The 20,087-nt window shown below is 38.5% G+C and overlaps 1 pseudogene; it reads left to right on the forward strand.

Annotated features, from left to right (window-relative positions):
* LOC102406745 overlaps positions 1 to 19,709 on the forward strand; it is a 56,186-nt pseudogene extending 36,477 nt beyond the window's left edge.
* The last annotated feature ends 378 nt before the right edge of the window (positions 19,710 to 20,087 follow it).

Consider the following 20,087-nt stretch of genomic DNA (forward strand, 5'->3'; position numbering starts at 1 on the left):
GCTGTGTGGGGCAACACATGTCTAGCAGGTACTGTTAGAGTTACCCACTCTATATTCAAAGGATACATGAATAAGTTTTGGAAATTCTTGCTTACTTCTGAGTCATTTGCATTAACTAGTTTTTAAATAGGATTTTACTTTTATCTATATTTTAAATATTTATTTATTCATTTGTATATTTGACTATGGTGAGTCTCAGCATGCAGGATCTTTTAGTTGTGGCATGTAAAAACTAGTTCCCTGACCAGAGACTGAATCCAGGGCCTCTGCATTGGGAGCTCAGAGGTCTTAGCCACTGGACCACCAGGGAAGTCCCCTACATTATGTATTCTTAAATACATTCTCCCTAAGCTAAGCTAAGTCACTTCAGTCGTGTCTGACTCTGTGTGACCCCATAGACGGCAGCCCACCAGGCTCCCCCGTCCCTGGGATTCTCCAGGCAAGAACACTGGAGTGGGTTGCCATTACATTCTCCCTAGATGGCAGCAAATTCCTTAGGTTCCTTTTCGATTCAATCCTCAAATTATTTCTGTCTGTGGACCAGCTTTTTTGACTATTGTGGTATTTTTTTTTAATTTAATTTAATTTAATTTTTTTTAAACTTTACATAATTGTATTAGTATTGTGGTATTAATTTAACATTATTTAAGAAGATAAGACACTTATCTTTTATTTTTCATTCCTGAGCACTGTCTTTACTGTAGCAGACAGAATTCTTTACTGACTGAGCCACTGGGTCAACACTTTTAGGGTCAATTGGGTCAACTCTTTTAGGATTCTAGAAAAGATATGCCCTTGATAACCTTTTCCATAAATGAAATTAGACCAATGATTGTTTGCCTTGAAATAAGCTGGCTTTGTTGTAAGTTGTATAGAAACACATATTTTAAGTAGTGAGAGGAAACTGGGACACCCATTCCTCTAGGGTAAGTGTTCTGAGCTTTGTTACATTTTAGTGGTAGCAGCAGCAGCAGCATTCTCTAACTGTAATTGCTAACATTATTTCCTGGGCTTATAAAATAGTTCAATCATGGGATAGACAAGAAAAGAAGAGAAACACCCTCAGAGTTGGAAAATTAATGATAAAAGAAGAAAGTGATAAAAAAAAAACAAGTGATAGAAAATCAAATAATAAATGCAGAGAAAGTATAAATGCAGATAAAAGAGCTAAAAAAACTATTCTGTCAAGAGTTCAGTTAAAAAATCTTTTTGCCTGACAGTAAGAACAAAGTAAAATAATGAGCTTTTAGACCCCCGCTACTGTTTTCACAGTGTATCTCTTTCCTTGCGTTATTTGTGGTCTATGTTTTAATATATTACAAGCTATTAAAAGTCATTAAATTACATGTCTGTACAATGGATTTAAACCAAAGGTGAATAAACCTTCCATTTCAACTATTGGAAGAAAATTAAAAATATGGATAATATATATCAGAAAAATGAAAACAAACGGGTGTTTTTTATCAATGGGGGTAATTCAATAAGAAAAATAATTTTATGTATCTGTATTTTGTACACCAAAGATATTTTCTCAACCTTTTGTCACTGTAACTCCTCCAATAACTGGATGGCATATTTCAAGGCATCAGTCCTATAGAGGAATGTGACATTTTTTCATTCATTTGTAAAATGAAAACATACCAAGATCCAGCATATGTCAGTTCCTGTGCTAGTTGTCTGAAACAAAGAGTGTAAGTCATGGCACCTGCCACCAAGATGCTCATAGTCACCTTGAAGTTTCTTCCAAATCTATCTTTTTTTTTTTTTGAAACAGACTATTAGGGCACCAACAGAGTTATGAAAAAGAGGTCCTGTAGCAGTAGAGGAGAGGCAAAAATTGGGGAGTTAGGGAAAGCTTACCATAGGAGATGATATCTGACATAAGCCTTAAATCAGGAAATAGAGAAAGAGCACTTTTTTAAGTGGAAGCATGAAGAAAGGCATGAAAAACTGAAGACACTTCCAAAAGTTCAGTATTGCAGGAATCAATGGTTTATGTGGATAAGTAAAAGGCTTAGAGCATGCAGATCTTACAACATCTTACATGACATGTAAAAGACCTTTATTTTTGTGTATGCAGGTTACGGGAAAGTAGAGTTTAAAAATTCTACTTTTCATCCAGTTTTTCAAAAGTGGTCTTTTCAAACTAGATGAAAGATGTAGTTTGTATGTAGTTTGGGAAGTAAATATGTCAGATCTTTAAATTAAAGCTACTTCACCTTTTGGTAGTTCAGTATTTGATAGATCATTATTATGGTCAATAGAGACTGTGTCCTAAGTGATGCATAAATCATAAAATCCACTCTTCTATCTCTAGTATGAGGCCAAGATTTAAAAATAATTAATGATTGTATTTATCAACAAATAATAATACTAACTCAGCCTTTATGAACATTAATCAGATCTTCCCTAAATGACTAAACTTCTATTTTGTTTAATCATTGTATGAACCTAGACCTCACCAAGACCCTATACACACATGTATTTACTGCTGCCTTTCCAACCATGGTAAGACTTCACATCCAGACTTAAATCAATTTGTTTAAGTCTTTAAAAATAATTACAGAGGTTTTTCTTTCAGATAAATGAAACTGAACAGTTTAAAAATTAAGATAAATCTAACCACACAAGTGATTGCTACTTTCCCACTCCATTTCCTGATAAACCATGCAGATAATCAAAACAATGGAAGATGTCTTGGTTCAGTTAGCATGATATAGTTGAAATACATTTACATACCCAATATACAAAGGATGTTCCTCTTTGGCTTAAACTTTATTTTCTCTTAATTAATTTTAAATAGGAAGAGTCTTGTATTTTGAATGTTAAAAATATGGCTGATTCATGTTGAGGTTTGACAGAAAACAGCAAAATTCTGTAAAGTAATTATCTTTCAATAAAAATAAATTAATTAAAAAATAGGCAACATAAATTTGATTTTTAAAATAAGAATATATTTGAAAGTGATGATTTTGCAAACTTTTACAGAGGGGTCTTTTTATCAGTTTGAGTTTGAAATACACAGTTTAAATTAACTTTCTCAATATTTTCTCATAGTACTTTATTACTGGGTTTAACCATTTCTTCTGCATTTGCTCTTAATACAAAATAAAATAAATCATTAATGGGAAATATATATTTCTTTTCTAAACATGTGATATTGGTCAGATTAAAAAACTGTGCAATTATGAGATGTACATTTGAACTTTAAGTCAGGTTTACACAAATGACTGGTATTAGAAGGATTAAAAAAATGTCATATGGACTTAGATGTAGATAAATTATAAAACTCATACACTTACAATTTTTAACTTAAAAATATACATTACATTTCTTTGATTGACAGCAATAAAGTAAGCACCTTAAAGGAATATGTTGGAAAGATACAAAGATCAAGGCTTGGCAATGACACGTATCAGGAAGTTCTAAATGGTCTCATTGAAATATTTACAAGAGTTTCATGGGTTCACCATCATGGTCAGGTGATCATGGTCAGGTCAATTCCAAATTTCCCATTTCCCTTCGGACTCTTAGCTGCTACATAGACCTGGTACATCTGCACGAATTTTCCTCCATTAGTGGACATGACATTTATTGAATGGATATTAGGGATTCATGGAATTGGTTGGAGGCAGAAAGCTACATTGGAAGAACAGGCAGGAACCTGGAAGCTTGAAAGGACCTCATTGCAGGATCCACAGGCATGGTCACCCTGCAGAAACACTCTGATCCAGGTGCTGACACTATAATGAATGTCATCTCCATCAGTTTGGCAACTCAGGTTCAAAGTCCAGGAAGAGAACTTCTGAGGAGCCTATTCAGTAATCGTGCCAGAGCAGGAATGTAACATTATTGCTTTGGCTTCCATAGTGGGATGTGGGAGCCACCTTGCAGGATGCTACACAAGGATCCCCAAAGATAGGGACTGACACTATCTTTTGAGGGCTTGAGGCTGGACAATTAAGAAACAACACGGTTATAACACAGATCTATCTTCTCTGTCCTTCAGATACATACAGTTGTCATACATCACTATTTATGTGTTTATTCATTTATTGGTGGTGAGATGATGACTAACAATGATGTATGTAAATCTCATTAAAATAGTTAGTTGAGGGATATGCTGGCTCTAAACCATAATATGTAGTGGAAAAAAATACCAATAATCAACCTTCTGAAATATTGGCATTTTTCTCTTCTGACATATTTTTTCTATCTTAACTCCATTCTTTTAATCTTCATTTATAAATTCATCTTTTGCTTATTTTTCCCCTTACTCCTATCTTCTGTCACCACTCAAAATTTGTCCCTTTAGGTATATTTGAACTAATATAACTGTTTCCAAATAGGCTATCTATGAACCAGGCCAATACATAAGGATTTGCCTTTAAGCAGTATATTTAGCAGACAATCTCAGAAACCTTCATCAGGGAGTGTACAAATGCCACAGAGAAGGGAAGTGGTAACCAAGTCACCACTGTGGGTAACTGGAGTTTGAGCCCACTGGGGAAATCTGGTAACCAGGGCAGAACACACATATCAGTAGGATTCCAGATGAGGAGAACGAGAGCTGAGATATTTTATATTCCAGTTTACATCAATCATTGGTTTAGATTCTCCCACACTTCCCTGGTTTGTATACAGATGGTCAAAATGAGCTCTTGCAGAACAGAAAGTCATAAGGCAACAGAATGCAGTGCTAGCAGTTGGCATTCAGCCCATGTAAAGTGAAATGGTATGGATGAAGGATTATGGGTGGAAACCTGTGGCATCCACCTCAGTCATAGAACTTACTCTTTCCCTGCCTCTAGGGGTGCATCAGCTGCCTTGTTGGCTCTACTGGAATAAGATGAAAGTCCTGACTGAGTACAGAAATAGTAAATATTTAGGGACATGGATACAGACCATAAGCCATCAGAATCAAGATTTGTAAAAGGGTGAGAAGATTCAGGATGTGAGCTGGATATGGCAGTGGCATTAAGTAAACAAAGATGGGAAAACTGGGGACCAATGGGAAACTAAGGTAGATACAGAGATGCTCTTCCCAATCCTCCCATTTGGGCTGTGACCCTCATCCCCAGGTGATGGGGTGTTGCTGGCTGACAGCCCACCACTGAGTCCTTCTCTGCCAATTGCCTTTGAAAGACAGTTGTCTCTCCTGGTGTTAAGCCATGTCCCCATCAGCAGCCACTTCTAATGACTCATTAATATAGGGTTAAAAGGCTCTGATTTCTTTCTTGGGGCATCTTTGAAGGGTCAGACCTACTTAAGAGCTCCCTGATTGATTAGTTGAGGCCACTTTTGAGACTGCATCCAAACTCAATATCTTCTTCTCCCCAGTCCTTCTCGCTTTACTTCTTTAAGGCAAGTTTTTATTATTTCCCTAACAATAATAACTGGCAAACCTCCTATAAGCAAAAGTCCTTCTAAAAGTCTGTTTTCTGGGAACCACAACCAAAACACAAACAACAGGGGAGTGGGCTATTGACAAAAGTGGAAGTATGAATCTTATCAAACTTTGCACAGGCATAGTAGATGGTAATTGCCATTACTTGTGTTTATTTATTCCAAGCATACACAGAGATGAGTTCTGATGCTTACTCTTAGCCCATGTATATAGTTATTAGTGTTTACTGATGCAGGGCTTCCCTGGTGGCTCAGACTGTAACTGGATTCAATCCCTGGGTGGGGAGGATCCCCTGGAGGAGGAAATGGCTACCCATTCCAGTATTCTTGCCTGGAGAATACCATGGACAGAGAACCCTGGTGGGCTATAGTCCATAGGGTTGCAAAGAGTCGTATATGATGGAACAGCTAACACTTACTTTATTTCATCCTACCTGTATTCTAATATTGAACACTTGCAGCTTACTTTGAATTCTACCGTATACAAATACCAAATAAATGTTGAATCATGGGGAATATGAAAAAAGAATTATTTTATGAGTTGTCAAGATTAAAAGCAGCTCAGAAAAGATTTCGACAGAAAAGTAAGGTTGTTATACAGGGAGTTGGTGTTGTTGGGTGTATCACTCACTTGTCAGGTCTTATTTTGTTAGTGCCAATCTATTTCTTTCTCAGCAATATTGAGAGGAAAATGCTAAGCAGGTTATTGCAATTGCTTTTCTGTAAAAATAATGACCTGCATTATTGGGAATCTTAATGTCACCATATTATTTACCTTCCATAGTTTCTGGTTCACAGGTAATTAAAGCCTGCTGTAGACTTAGCAGACATTTATTTTAGTATGATGTTCTCTAGACCCTCCCCATTTTAAATTAAAAAAGGACTTTTACTTCCAGTGATTTTGCCTCACCTATACTGTGAAACCACTTCTCTACTGTAGGAACTCAAATAGTTTGCTGAAAAGGCTCTCTCATTTTCTCACTGTTAAAATCTCATTTTTTTCCTATTTATCTTAATATATCTTATATTAATAGTTCCATGGGTAAAGCAGTAGGAATGAGGGTGGGGGAAAATATTGCAATTCTCAAGATCTTCTTTTCAGAATAAAAGTTAGGTTTGACCTCTTTTTTTTCAGTAGACCATCTTGGAGCATTTTATGGATTTTAGAAACAAAAGATAGTGTTGGGAAGACTGGGACCAAAGACCCTTTATATTCTCTTCTTCTCAGCCATGTTAACTTTAGATAAAAGATTTAATTATAGGAGAAAGCTCAATATGATTGTCTGACCTAAATCAAATTCCTTATGATTATACAGTGGAAGTGAGAAATAAATTTAAGGGCCTAGATCTGATAGATAGAGTGCCTGATGAACTATGGAATGAGGTTCGTGACATTGTACAGGAGACAGGGATCAAGACCATTCCCATAGAAAAGAAATGCAAAAAAGTAAAATGGCTGTCTGGGGAGGCCTTACAAATAGCTATGAAAAGAAGAGAAGTGAAAAGCAAAGGAGAAAAGGAAAGATATAAACATCTGAATGCAGAGTTCCAAAGAATAGGAAGAAGAGATAAGAAAGCCTTCTTCAGTGATCAATGCAAAGAAATAGAGGAAAACAACAGAATGGGAAAGACTAGGGATCTCTTCAAGAAAATCAGAGATACCAAAGGAACATTTCATGCAAAGATGAGCTCAATAAAGGACAGAAATGGTATGGACCTAACAGAAGCAGAAGATATTAAGAAGAGGTGGCAAGAATACACAGAAGAACTGTACAAAAAAGATCTTCATGACCCAGATAATCACGATGGTGTGATCACTCACCTAGAGCCAGACATCCTGGAATGTGAAGTCAAGAGGGCCTTAGAAAGCATCACTACAAACAAAGCTAGTGGAGGTGATAGAATTCCAGTTGAGCTATTCCAAATCCTGAAAGATGATGCTGTGAAAGTGCTGCACTCAATATGCCAGCAAATTTGGAAAACAGCAGTGGCCACAGGACTGGAAAAGGTCAGTTTTCATTCCAATCTCAAAGAAAGGCAATGCCAAAGAATGCTCAAACTACCGCACAATTGCACTCATCTCACATGCTAGTAAAGTAATGCTCAAAATTCTCCAAGTCAGGCTTCAGCAATATGTGAACCGTGAACTTCCTGATGTTCAAGCTGGTTTTAGAAAAGGCAGAGGAACCAGAGATCAAATTGCCAACAACCGCTGGATCATGGAAAAAGCAAGAGAGTTCCAGAAAAACATCTATTTCTGCTTTATTGACTATGCCAAAGCCTTTGACTGTGTGGATCACAATAAACTGGAAAATTCTGAAAGAGATGGGAATACCAGACCACCTGATCTGCCTCTTGAGAAATTTGTATGCAGGTCAGGAAGCAACGGTTAGAACTGGACATGGAACAACAGACTGGTTCCAAACAGGAAAAGGAGTACGTCAAGGCTGTATATTGTCACCCTGTTTATTTAACTTATATGCAGAGTACATCATGAGAAATGCTGAGCTGGAAGAAGCACAAGCTGGAATCAAGATTGCTGGGAAAATATCAATAACCTCAGATATGCAGATGACACCACCCTTATGGCAGAAAGTGAAGAGGAACTACAAAGCCTCTTAATGAAAGTGAAAGTGGAGAGTGAAAAAGTTGGCTTAAAGCTCAACATTCAGAAAACCAAAATCATGGCATCCGGTCCCACCACTTCATGGGGAATAGATGGGGAAACAGGGAAAACAGTGTCAGACTTTATTGTTTTGGGCTCCAAAATCACTACAGATGGTGATTGCAGCCATGAAGTTAAAAGACGCTTACTCCTTGGAAGGAAAGTTATGACCAACCTAGATAGCATATTCAAAAGCAGAGACATTACTTTGCCAACAAAGGTCCGTCTAGTCAAGGCTATGGTTTTTCCTGTGGTCATGTATGGATGTGAGAGTTGGACTGTGAAGAAGGCTGAGCGCCAAAGAATTGATGCTTTTCAACTGTGCTGTTGAAGACTCTTGAGAGTCCCTTGGACTGCAGGGAGATCCAACCAGTTCATTCTGAAGGAGATCAGCCCTGGGATTTCTTTGGAAGGAATGATGCTAAAGCTGAAACTCCAGCACTTTGGCCACCTCATGCAAAGAGTTGACTCATTGGAAAAGACTCTGATGCTGGGAGGGATTGGGGGCAGGAGGAGAAGGGGACGACAGAGGATGAGATGGCTGGATGGCATCACTGACTCGATGGACGTGAGTCTGAGTGAACTCCGGGAGTTGGTGATGGACAGGGAGGCCTGGCGTGCTGCGATTCATGGGGTCGCAAAGAGTCGGATATGACTGAGCAACTGATCTGATCTGATCTGATTTGATGTGTGTTTTTACTTTTTGTCAAGAAAGTAAATGAAAGAAGTTTTAGAATTTCACCAAAGTGATGTCAAGGACATAATGAGGTTAAGTAGCTAAAATTAGGCTCTTGGGCTTAGAAAAGAAAATAATTGACTTGTGAAAGGAATTGTTAATTAATGAAAGTGACTTTATCCAAATAGCACAATTTGCTAGTCAGAGATGAGAAGCTGTGATAGGTCTGCTAAGAGTAGATGATGATAATGTGATGTTTTCTGAGATCAAGAATCAGTGCTCATTTCAACACTCCTACATCCATCAGCAGTCTGCAACTGCTGGAGAAAAAGAAATACAACAGAAGGAATTAGCTCTGAGAAAGACATAACACCACTTTCATCCTGGTATATCGCGCACCCTGCAAATCTGTATGCATTCATTTCCTAGGTCTGCCAGAACAAATTACCATAAACTTGGTGGCTTAAAACAACAGGATTTGTTCTCTTACAGTTCTGGAGGCTAGAAGCCTGAAATCAAGAGGTTGCCAGGACAATGCTAATTGCTAAAGGCTCTAGGGAAAGATTTTTCCTTCTGGTGGATACCAATTGCCTTTTTTTGGCCTGGTAGCTGCATCATTGCAGTCTTTGTTTCCTGTGTCACTTGGCATTATCTGTCTGATTTTCTCTGTGTGTCTGTGTGTTGTGTCTATTTCTTCTTCTTTTTCTCACCATGTGTCTGTTTTCTTTCTTATAAGGACTCCAGTCAATGAATTAGGGCCAACCCTGTTCCTGGATGATATCACTTTGATTCACCTAATCATTTTCTCAAGGACTCTATTTCCAAATAAATTCACAGTGCGAGGTTACTGTGGATATGAATTTTGAGGGGACAATATGCAACATGGTACACTGTATAAAAATATTTCTGACAGAACTTTTCAAATTAGGACATTTCTTAATAGTAAATGATACGATTTTGACTTCTTTCCCTTTTTTCTTGGACACCCTGTTATAATAATTTAAAAGGAATATACAATCTATAACACTATGCATACTTGAGTTTCATGATTAAAACAAAAGAGACATCTAGGGTAAAGCTCTTTAAACTTCTGTTCAAATTATTGTGTTTAATAATTCACTTGGAAATGAAAATGAGAATAATTGGTTCCTAGAAAATTGAAGGTATATTCTATTGAGTTTGAATTTGTGTCTAACTTTTAAGAATACCAATGGGGCAATGTATTTTTTATAACTTTTTAAAATTGAAGTATAGTTAATTTACAGTGTTGTGTCAATTTTAGGTATACAGTAAAGTGATTCAGTTATACATATATGTCATATATGTATATATATATATATATGTATATATATGCAACTCCTGATGGTTGAGACAGTAAAGAACCTGCCTGTGACGTGGAAGACTCATATTATCAACTCAATGGATGTGAGTTTGAGCAAACTCTGGGAGACGGTGAAGGACAGGAAAGCCTGGCTTGCTGCAGTCCATGGGGTTGCAAAGAGTTGGACACAAGTGAGCAGCTGAACAACAAAATATATATACATATATATGTGTCTCTCTCTCTATATTTTTTTGCAGATTATTTTCCTTTTATATGTTATTATAAGATATTGAATATAATTCTTTGTGCTATACAGTAGGTCCCTGCTGTTTATATATTTTATATTAACTACGTAAAAATTCACAATGTGAAAATTGTTAGTTAAGTTGTGCATGGGACAAAATGAGGACTATAGCCCAGGATACAGCACCTCAGATAGCTCTGAGAAACTGCTCCGAAGAGGTGAACAGTGGGGCGTGGTGGGGGGTGGTGTAGGTCAGTAATATATGTGGCTTTGGTGAAGGAGGAGTACATGCAATCAAGCACGTATATTTTTCAGAAGGTTTCTGCTAGGCTCATGAAGGTTTCTGCTAGTCACAAGGAACATGAAGGACTTTAGTGCTTTTCTAAATATGAGGAGATACAAGAATAGGACTCATAAAATCTTCTGAAATTATCTAACTGAAGACCTGTTCTGCCAGGTTTTCCCAGAGCACAGAGTGCCTCATTTCTTCTCTCCACCTTGAATTCCTTTCAGGGGTGTTGAAGGTCAGCAGCTGCAGCAGCACATGATTTAATCCTTGTAGAGGTTGATGGCCAGTGCCAAAGGCAAGTACCAATTTGTAGTTGACACTATATCATTGGATGTATCTGTGAATTCCAATTTATGTGACTTCTAATTTATTCCTTCCCCCAACTCTTTTCCTTCTGGTAGCAAAAGTCAATAAGAGTCAGATGGAAATAAGTAAGAAACTTTGCTGCATTTTCCCACGTTAGTCTCTCCTCTTTACTAAGCCACTGTGGCAAACTGGGAAAAAACTCCCAACTCCTGGCTTTTAATTGGGAGGAAAAGAGAAGAGTAGAATGTGAAGCAATGTTTCGGACTTTGGGGACCTATGAAGGGACTGGTTTCTGTAGCCCTTGACTGTGTTAAAGGAAGAGAAGGATAATTTGTACGCGAGGTTGAGGGCATTGAGAACAAAGGTTAGTTCCACAGCTTGTTAAAGCACCAGAGGATCTGCAGTACCATAGGCAGACACCAGGTGGAGCAAGAGATTATGGGAGACTTCATGGGAAATTGATGCGGAAACAGTGGAAAGTGTCAGACTATTTTTTGGGGCTCCAAAATCCCTGCAGATGGTGACTGCAACCATGAAATTAAAAGATGCTTACTCCTTGGAAGGAAAGTTATGACCAACCTAGACAGCATATTCAAAAGCAGAGACATTACTTTGCCAACAAAGGTCCGTCTAGTCAAGGCTATGGTTTTTCCAGTGGTCATGTATGGCTGTGAGAGTTGGACCGTGAAGAAAGCTGAGCGCCGAAGAATTGATGCTTTTGAAGTGTGGTGTTGGAGAAGACTCTTGAGAGTCCCTTGGACTGCAAGGAGATCCAACCAGTCCATTCTGAAGGAGATCAGCCCTGGGTGTTCTTTGGAAGGAATGATGCTAAAGCTGAAACTCCAGTCCTTTGGCCACCTCATGCGAAGAGTTGACTCATTGGAAAAGACTCTAATGCTGGGAGGGATTGAGGGCAGGAGGAGAAGGGGACAACAGAGGATGAGATGGCTGGATGGCATGACTGACTTGATGGACTTGTCTGAGTGAACTCCGGGAGTTGGTGATGGACAGGGAGGCCTGGTGTGCTGCGGTTCATGGGGTCGCAAAGAGTCGGACACGACTGAGCAACTGAACTGAACTGAATCATAATTTGTATTCTACGTCTGTGGTTCTGTTTCAGTCTTGTATTTAAGTTCATTTATATCATTTTCTTTAAATACCACATATAAGTGATACCATACAATATTTGTCTATGTCTTACTTCACTTAATGTGATAATCTCTAGGTCCTTAAATGTTGCCACAAATGGCATTATTTCATTCTTTTTATGTTATTTTTGTTGTTCAGTTGCTTAGTCATGTCTGACTCTTTGTGATCACGTGGACTGCATCACATCAGGTTTAACTGTCCTCCATCTCCCTGAATTTGATCAAACTCATGTCCATTGAGTCACTGATGCCATCCAACTATCTCATCTCCTCCCACCCCTTCTTGTCTTGTCCTCAATCTTTCTCAGCATCAGGGTCTTTTCCAATGAGTCTACCATTCACATCAGGTGGCCACAGTATTGGAGCTTCAGCTTCAGCATCAGTCCTTCCAATGAATATTAGGGTTGGTTTCCTTTAAGATCGACTGGTTTGATCTCCTTGCTGTTCAAGGGAGTCTCAAGATTCTCCTCTAGCACCACAGTTCAAAAGCATCAGTTCTTCAGCACTCAGCCTTCTTTATTGTCCAACTTTCACATTCAGACATGACTACTGAAAAAACCATAGCTTTAACTATGCAGACCTTAATCAGCAAAGTGATGCCTTGGCTTTTAAACACTCTCTCAGCTTGTCATAACTTTTCTTTCAAGGAGTCTTTTAATTTTGTGGTTGCAGTCACCATCTGCAGTGATTTTGGGGCCCAAGAAAATGAAGTCGCTCACTGTTTCCACTTTTTCCCCATCTATTTGCCATGAAGTGATGGGACCAGATTCCATGACCTCTTTTTTTGTTGTTGTTGTTGTGTTTCAAGCTAGCTTTTTCTCTCTCCTCTTTCCCCTTCATAAGTGGCTTTTTAGTTCCTCCTCGTTTTATACTATCAGGGTGGTATCATCTGCAAATCTGAGGTTGTTGATATTTCTCCTGTCAATCATGGTCCCAGCTTGTGCTTCATTCAGTTTGGCATTTCTCATGATGTACTCTGCATATAAATTAAATAAGCAGGGTGACAATATACAACATTGAACTACACCTTTCCAATTTTAAACCAGTTCATTGTTTCATGTCCAGTTCTTTCTATTGCTTCTTGTATACAGGTTTCTCAGGAGACAGGTTAAGGTGGTCTGTTACTCTCATCTCTAAGAATTTTCTAAAGTCAAAGGCTTTAGCATAGTCAATGAAGCAAAAGTAGATTTTTAAAAAAAATTCCCTTGCTTTTTCTATGATCTAGTGGATGTTGGCAATTTGATCTCTGGTTCCTCTGCCTTTTCTAAATCCAGCTTGTACTTCTGGAATTTCTCAGTTCATGCATTATTGAAGCCTAGCTTGAATGATTTTGAGCATAATCTTGCTAGCATGTGAAAAGCATGCAATTGTGCAGTAGTTTGAACATTCTTAGGCATTTCCCTCTTTGGTATTGGAGTGAAAATTGACCTTTCCCAGTCCTGTGGCCACTGCTCAGTTTTCCAAGTTTGCTGACATATTGAGTGTGGCACATTAATAGCATCATCGTTTAGGATTTGAAATAGCTCAGCTGTAATTCCATCACCTCCACTGGCTTTGTTTGTAGTAATACTTCCTAAGGCCCACTTGACTTCACATTCCAGGATGTCTAGCTCTAGGTAAGTGACCACACCATTGTAGTTACCTTGGTCTTTAAGACCTTTTTCATACAGTTCTTCTGTGTACCTTGACACCTCTTATTAATCTCTTCTTCTTCTGTTAGGTTCTTGCCATTTCTGTTCTTTATTGGGCCCATCTTGCATGAAATATTCCCTTGTTATCTAGAATTTTATTGAAGAGATCTCTTGTCTTTCCCATTGTTTTCCTTCATCCTTCATTTCTTTCTTTCTTTCTTTTTTTTTTTTTTTTTTGTTTTCCTTCATTTCTTTGCATCATTCACTTAGGAAGGCTCTTTTATCTTTCCTTGCTATTCTCTGGAACTCTGCATTCAGATGAATGTAACTTTCCTTTTGTCCTTTGCCATTAGCATCTCTTCTTTTCTCAGTTGTTTTTAAGGCCTCCTCAGACAACCACTTTGCCTCCTTGCATATCTTTTTCTTGGGAGTAGTTTTAGTCACCACCTCTTGTACAATGGTATGAACCTCAGTCCATAGTTCTTTGGGCACTCTGTCTACCAGATTTAGTCCCTTGAATTTATTCATCACCTACATTATATAATCACAAGGGATTTGATTTAGGTCATTCCTGAATAGCCTTGTGATTTTTGCTACTTTCTTCAATTTGAGCCTGAATTTTGCAATAAGGAGCTCATGATCTGAGTCACAGTAAGCTCCAGGTCTTGATTTTGCTGACTTTATAGAGATTCCCTATCTTTGACAGCAAAGAATATAATCAATCTGATTTCGGTATTGACCATCTGGTGATGTCCATGTGTAGAGTCCTCCTGTGTTGTTGGACAAAGGTGCTTGCTATGACCAGTGTGTTCTCTTGGCAAAACTCTGTTAACCTTTTCCCTGCTTCATTTTGTACTTCAAGGCCAAACTTGCCTGTTACTCCAGGTATCTCTTGTCTTCCTATTTTTGCATTACAATACCCTATGTGAAAAGGACATCTACTTTTGGTGTTAGTTCTAGGAGGTCCTATAGATCTTCATAGAATCATTCAGCTTCAGTTTCTTTGGCATTTGTGGTTGGGGCATAGACTTGGATTACTGTGATACTGAATGGTTTGCCTTGGAAATGAACAGAGATCATTCTATCATTTTTGAGATCTCACCCAAGTACTGCATTTCAGACTCTTTTGTTGACTATGAGGGCTACTCTGTTCCTTCTAAGGGATTCTTGCCCTTAGATATAATGTGGATATAATGGTCATCTGAATTAAATTTTCTCTTCCCCATCCATTTTAGTTCATTGTTTTCTAAAATGTCAATGTTCACTCTTGCCATCTCCTGTTTGATCACTTCCAATTTACCTTGATTCACGGACCTAACATTCCAGGTTCCTATGCAATATTGTTCTTTACAGCATCAGACTTTACTTGCACAACCAGACACAACCACAACTCAGCATCATTTCCGCTCTGGCTCTTCATTCTTTCTGGAATTATTTCTCCACTCTTTTCCAGTGGCATATTGGAGACCTACTGACTCAGTGGCCTCCTCTTTCAGTAGTATATCTTTTTGTCTTTTCATACTTTTCATGAGGTTCTCAAGATAAGAATACTGAAGTGGTTTGCCATTCCCTTCTCCAGTGGACCACATTTTGCCAGGCCCTGACTAGCAGAGACATGTCCTTCTGGTACTCTATGTAGCTAGATTGCATGCCCAGTGCCCTGGTTGTCCCACTGCTGGTCCTCCTTGAGTGCGTAAACTTTCACCAGCTGTCAGAGACTGGTCTACATTGCTGCTGGTGGACTGAGGCAGCGGCCCTGCTGGAGTCACCAGGAAGAGGGTCCAGGGAAGCCTGGAGCCAACATTGGAGGATGCCAAGGAGTGGAGGGCTCTCTGGCCTCCCTGCTGCCACTGGCTGCCCTGGGACTGACCCATTGACCAAGAGTGGAGAGTACCCTGTCCTCTCCTCTGCCATTGATATGAATTGATGTATAATCTTTTTGGAGGCCTATTTTGACAGCAGTTATTAAATTTTTACATGCTATTGATACCGAAGACCATTCTCTTGATTATTAGGTCAAACTATTTTAAATTTCTGTTTTTTTAATATCAAAACTGGCTTAATTTCCACCAATTGCTTATGGTGCAACCCAGAGCTAGAGCAGGTTGAGTAATATTCCATTGTGTGTGTACATATACATGCAGTATGTTTTGCTTCCATATTCTGGCTATTGTACATAGTATTGCTACAAATATTAAGGTGCACGTATCTTTTCAAGTTAGAGTTTTCATCTTTTCCAAATATAAGGGCAATTTTTAGTAACTTTTCTATTTTAGGAAATTTCTAGATTTATGGAAAAGGTATAAAGACAGTATAGAGAGTTCTTTTATAGTCTGCATCTTATTTCCCTGATTGCTAACATCTTATCTGTCTGAAATATTTGTTGTATTAGTGAATTAGTATTGATGGAATATTATTAATTCAAGACCATATTTTTAAAACTTCTTTAATTTTTTTCTTATGCTGTTCTATCCCAGGATCCAGTGCAAGATGCTATGTCAACATTCAGTAGCTGTGTTTGCATGGAATACTTCTGGCTGTGACCATTTCTCAGACTTACCTTGTTTTCAAGGACCTTGACAATTTTGAATAGTACTGGTCAGATATTTTGTAGAATGTGGTTCAGTCTGGGTTTGTCCTACTTTTTCTATTTCCCATGAATAGACTGAGGATATGTGTCTTTGGAGAAAAGTTACAGATAAAGTGACATTTTCATCAAATCACATCAAGGATAAGTATTCTCAACATGATTTATCATTGTTGATGCTAACCTTGATCACATGGCTCAGATAATATTTGTCCACCACAGTTTCCAAATTAATTACTCCTTTGCCCCCTTTTCATCCTGTATTCTTTGGAAGGAAGTCACTAAGGACCGGTGGGAGGGAAGGATGTGATGTTCTACCAGCTCCACCATATTAAGGGCAGAGTATCTACGTAAATTATTTGGAATTCTTCTACACTGGGTATTTTTTTATTCTCAGTAATTTATTTATTTACTCAATCATTTATTTAGATGAGTATGGACTCAAGGTATTTTTTTTATGCTTTGAGCCATAATCCAATAATGTGTTATTTGCTTAATGGTTAGAATGGTTCCAGTTTTGGCCATTGGGAGCTTTTTCAATTGATTTCTGTTCCCCTTTTACATGCTCCCATTGGTGTGTGTATGTGTGTGCATGTGTGTGTGTGTGTGCACACACATGTTTAATATAGCATTTCCTACTTTTTGGATTAATTATGCTCCAGGCTCATATTGTGTATTCCCCAGGCCTAGAATCAACCATTCTTTTCAAGGAGCTCTGGTTCTGTGCTGGATGTGTTCATTGCACCTAAGTCTTCCCAGGCAACATTTTGCTCTAAGTATTGCTGAATCTCTCCATCTGTATTTATGTTAAATTGAACATGAGTTCACGCTGGAGGCACCACATCCAATCCATAACCATATGGGTTCTTCTAGCTACTCCCCTTGCTTCTATGTAAACTTCCCCCTGCCCCAACAGTGAGGCTCCTGGCTCTGTCATTTGGCATCCATTTACCTATCTGTTCAATTCCAGCATAATCTAGGGTTTCACAATTATCAACCTATACCCCTGCAAGAAACAATGCTACCCACTGGAGTGCAGTGCTTACATGCAGTTTCTTTTTTTTCTCCACTTATTTCCAAAGTTGCTTACATCAGAACATTTTCATACCCTTCTCTGAGAGGTTGGGGGTTCCCCGGTGGTTCAGATGGTAAAGAGTCTGCCTGCAATGTGGGAGACCCAGGTTCGACCCTTGGGTCAGAAAGATCCCCTAGAGAAGAAAATGGCAACCCACTCCAGTATTCTTGCCTGGAAAATTCCATGGACGGAGGAGCCTGGTAGGCTACAGTCCATGGGGTCGCAAAGAGTTGGACACGACTGAGAGACTTCTCTTCACTTCTCTGAGAGTTTATATTACACATTTGTAATACAGCTAGATTCTCTTGCCACAGTTTGCATTCCATTTTGGGATCCCTGACCTCCTTGAATTTTTGTTTGTATATATTAAAGTTCACTTCCTGTGGTGAAAGATTCTATGAGTTTTGACAAGTACATAGTAATATGTGTCTGACACTATAGTATCAAGCAAAATAGTTACAGCACTAAAAATTCCTGTGTGCTTCAACCAATCAACACTTCCCTCATCCCAAGACTCTGACAATTACTAATCTGTTTTCCTTCTCCATAGTTTTGTCTTTTTCAAAATGTCATGTAAATTGAATCATAAAGTATGCTGCCTTTTCAAGACTAGCTTCATTCACTTAGTGATATTCTTACAATTCATATATGTTGTTTTTTGGGTTGATAGTTCATCCATTTATATCACTGGGTAATATTCCATTATACTAGTATACCATGGTTTATTCATTTATTCATCTATTCAAATACATTTAGGTGGCTACCAGTTTTTAATGGTGGTTAGTAAAGCTGATTTATAATTCATTCATGTGCAGATTTCTGCATAAGTTTCAAATCAGTTGGGTAAAACTGGAGTTATTCTCTAGCAAGCTATGTTTAGCTTATAAGAAACTGCCAACACATATCTCAAAGCAGTTGTAACATTTTGCTTTCCCACCAGCAATAAATGGGAGTTACTGTTGGTCCACATATTCATCAGTGATGGATACTGTCAGAGTTTAGGTTTTAGCCATTCCAGTAAGTGCACAGTAGTATGTCATTACTGTGTAATTTCTATTTCCTTAAAGATACATGACATTGAGGATGTTTTCATATGCTTATTTGCCACCTGTATATTTTGTGGTGAGTTGTTTATTCAGTTTTTTGCTTATTATTGTTTTCTTAGTATAAAGTTGTTTTCTTAGTGTAGAGGACTGAGACACTTTATTATTATGTAATTTTGTATATTTTGGATATTAGTCATTTATTAGCTAAGTGATTTGCAAATGTTTTTTTAAACTGTGATTTTTCATCCTAACAGTGTTTTTTTGCAGAAGACTGCTTTTTAAATTTTTTAAAAAAATTAAATAAATTCCACTTTTTGCCTGTGGATGCTGCCGGGTAAGCATCACTGAAGCCTCTCCCTCTCCACTGCAATCAAGTCTAAGTCAGAGTTTCCCAAAGAGTCCGAACAGCTGCAGAAGTTCTTCATTGGAGGACTGAGCTTTGCAACAACCAATGAGAGTCTGAGGAGCCATTTTGAGCAATGTGGAATGCTCACAGACTGTGTGGTAATGAGGCTTCCAAGCACCAGGTGCTCCAGAGGCTTCAGGTTTGTCACACAGGCCACTGTGAGGGAGGTGGATGTGGCCATGAATGCAAGACCATACAAGGTAGATGGAAGAGTTGTGGAACCTAGGAGGGCCACCTCCAGAGAAGATTCTCAAAGACCTGGTGCACACTTAACTGTGAAAAAGATGTTTGTTGGTGGCATTAAAGACAACACTGAAGAACATCACCTGAGGGGTTATTTTGAACAGTTTGGTAAAATTGAAGTGGTTGAAATCATGACTGATTGAGGCAGTGGCAAAGAGAGAGGCTCTGTAACTTTTGATTACCATGACTCCATAGACAGGATTGTCATTAGAAATACTACACTGTCAATGGCCACAACTGTGAAGTAAGAAAAGCCCTATCTAAGCAAGAGATGGCTAGTGCTTCATCCATCCAGAGAGGTCGAAGTGGTTCTGGAAACTTTGGTGGTGGTCATGAAGGTAGTTTTGTGCGAATGATAACTCTGGTCATGGAGAAAACGTCAGTGGTTGAGGTGGCTTTGGTGGCAGCCATGGTGGTGGTGGTGGATATGGTGGCAGTGGGGATGGCTAGAATGATGGAAGCAGTTTTGGAGGTGGCAGGAAGCTACAAGGATTTTAGTAATTACAACAATCAGTCTTCAATTTTGGACCCATGAAAGGAGGAAACTTTGGAGGCAGAAGTTCTGACCCCTATGATGGAGGTCAGTGCTTTGCTAGACCATGAAACCAAGGTGGCCATGGTGGTTCCAGCAGCAACAGTAGCTATGGCAGTGGCAAATGGTTTTAATTACTGCCAGGAAACCAAGCTTAGCAGGAGAGGAGAGCCAGAGAAGTGACAGCTTCTCCACCAAAGCAGGTTGTAAATAAATTTCAAATGGAACCTGGCATCACCCTGAAGGAATTCTAACTTCATACTGTTGGGATAGTTTATCAAGATGGCTTCAGAGTAGACAAACTTTACATAGCACATTAAAAAAAAGAGATATACATGTATTCAATGTCATGATCAGCCTATTACATTTAGCAATCAACAGCATGGGTGCAAAAAAAAAAATCGACATTAAAACCCTTTGTTGAAATGCTTTACCCTTTCCACAGAACAGAAAATGAAATAACCTGTTATACAACTGGTCACAAGTATAGTCCTCAAGTTTTTTGCCCACAC

The sequence above is a fragment of the Bubalus bubalis genome, chromosome 17 (assembly GCF_019923935.1).
Source record: "Bubalus bubalis isolate 160015118507 breed Murrah chromosome 17, NDDB_SH_1, whole genome shotgun sequence".
NCBI lineage: Eukaryota > Metazoa > Chordata > Mammalia > Artiodactyla > Bovidae > Bubalus > Bubalus bubalis.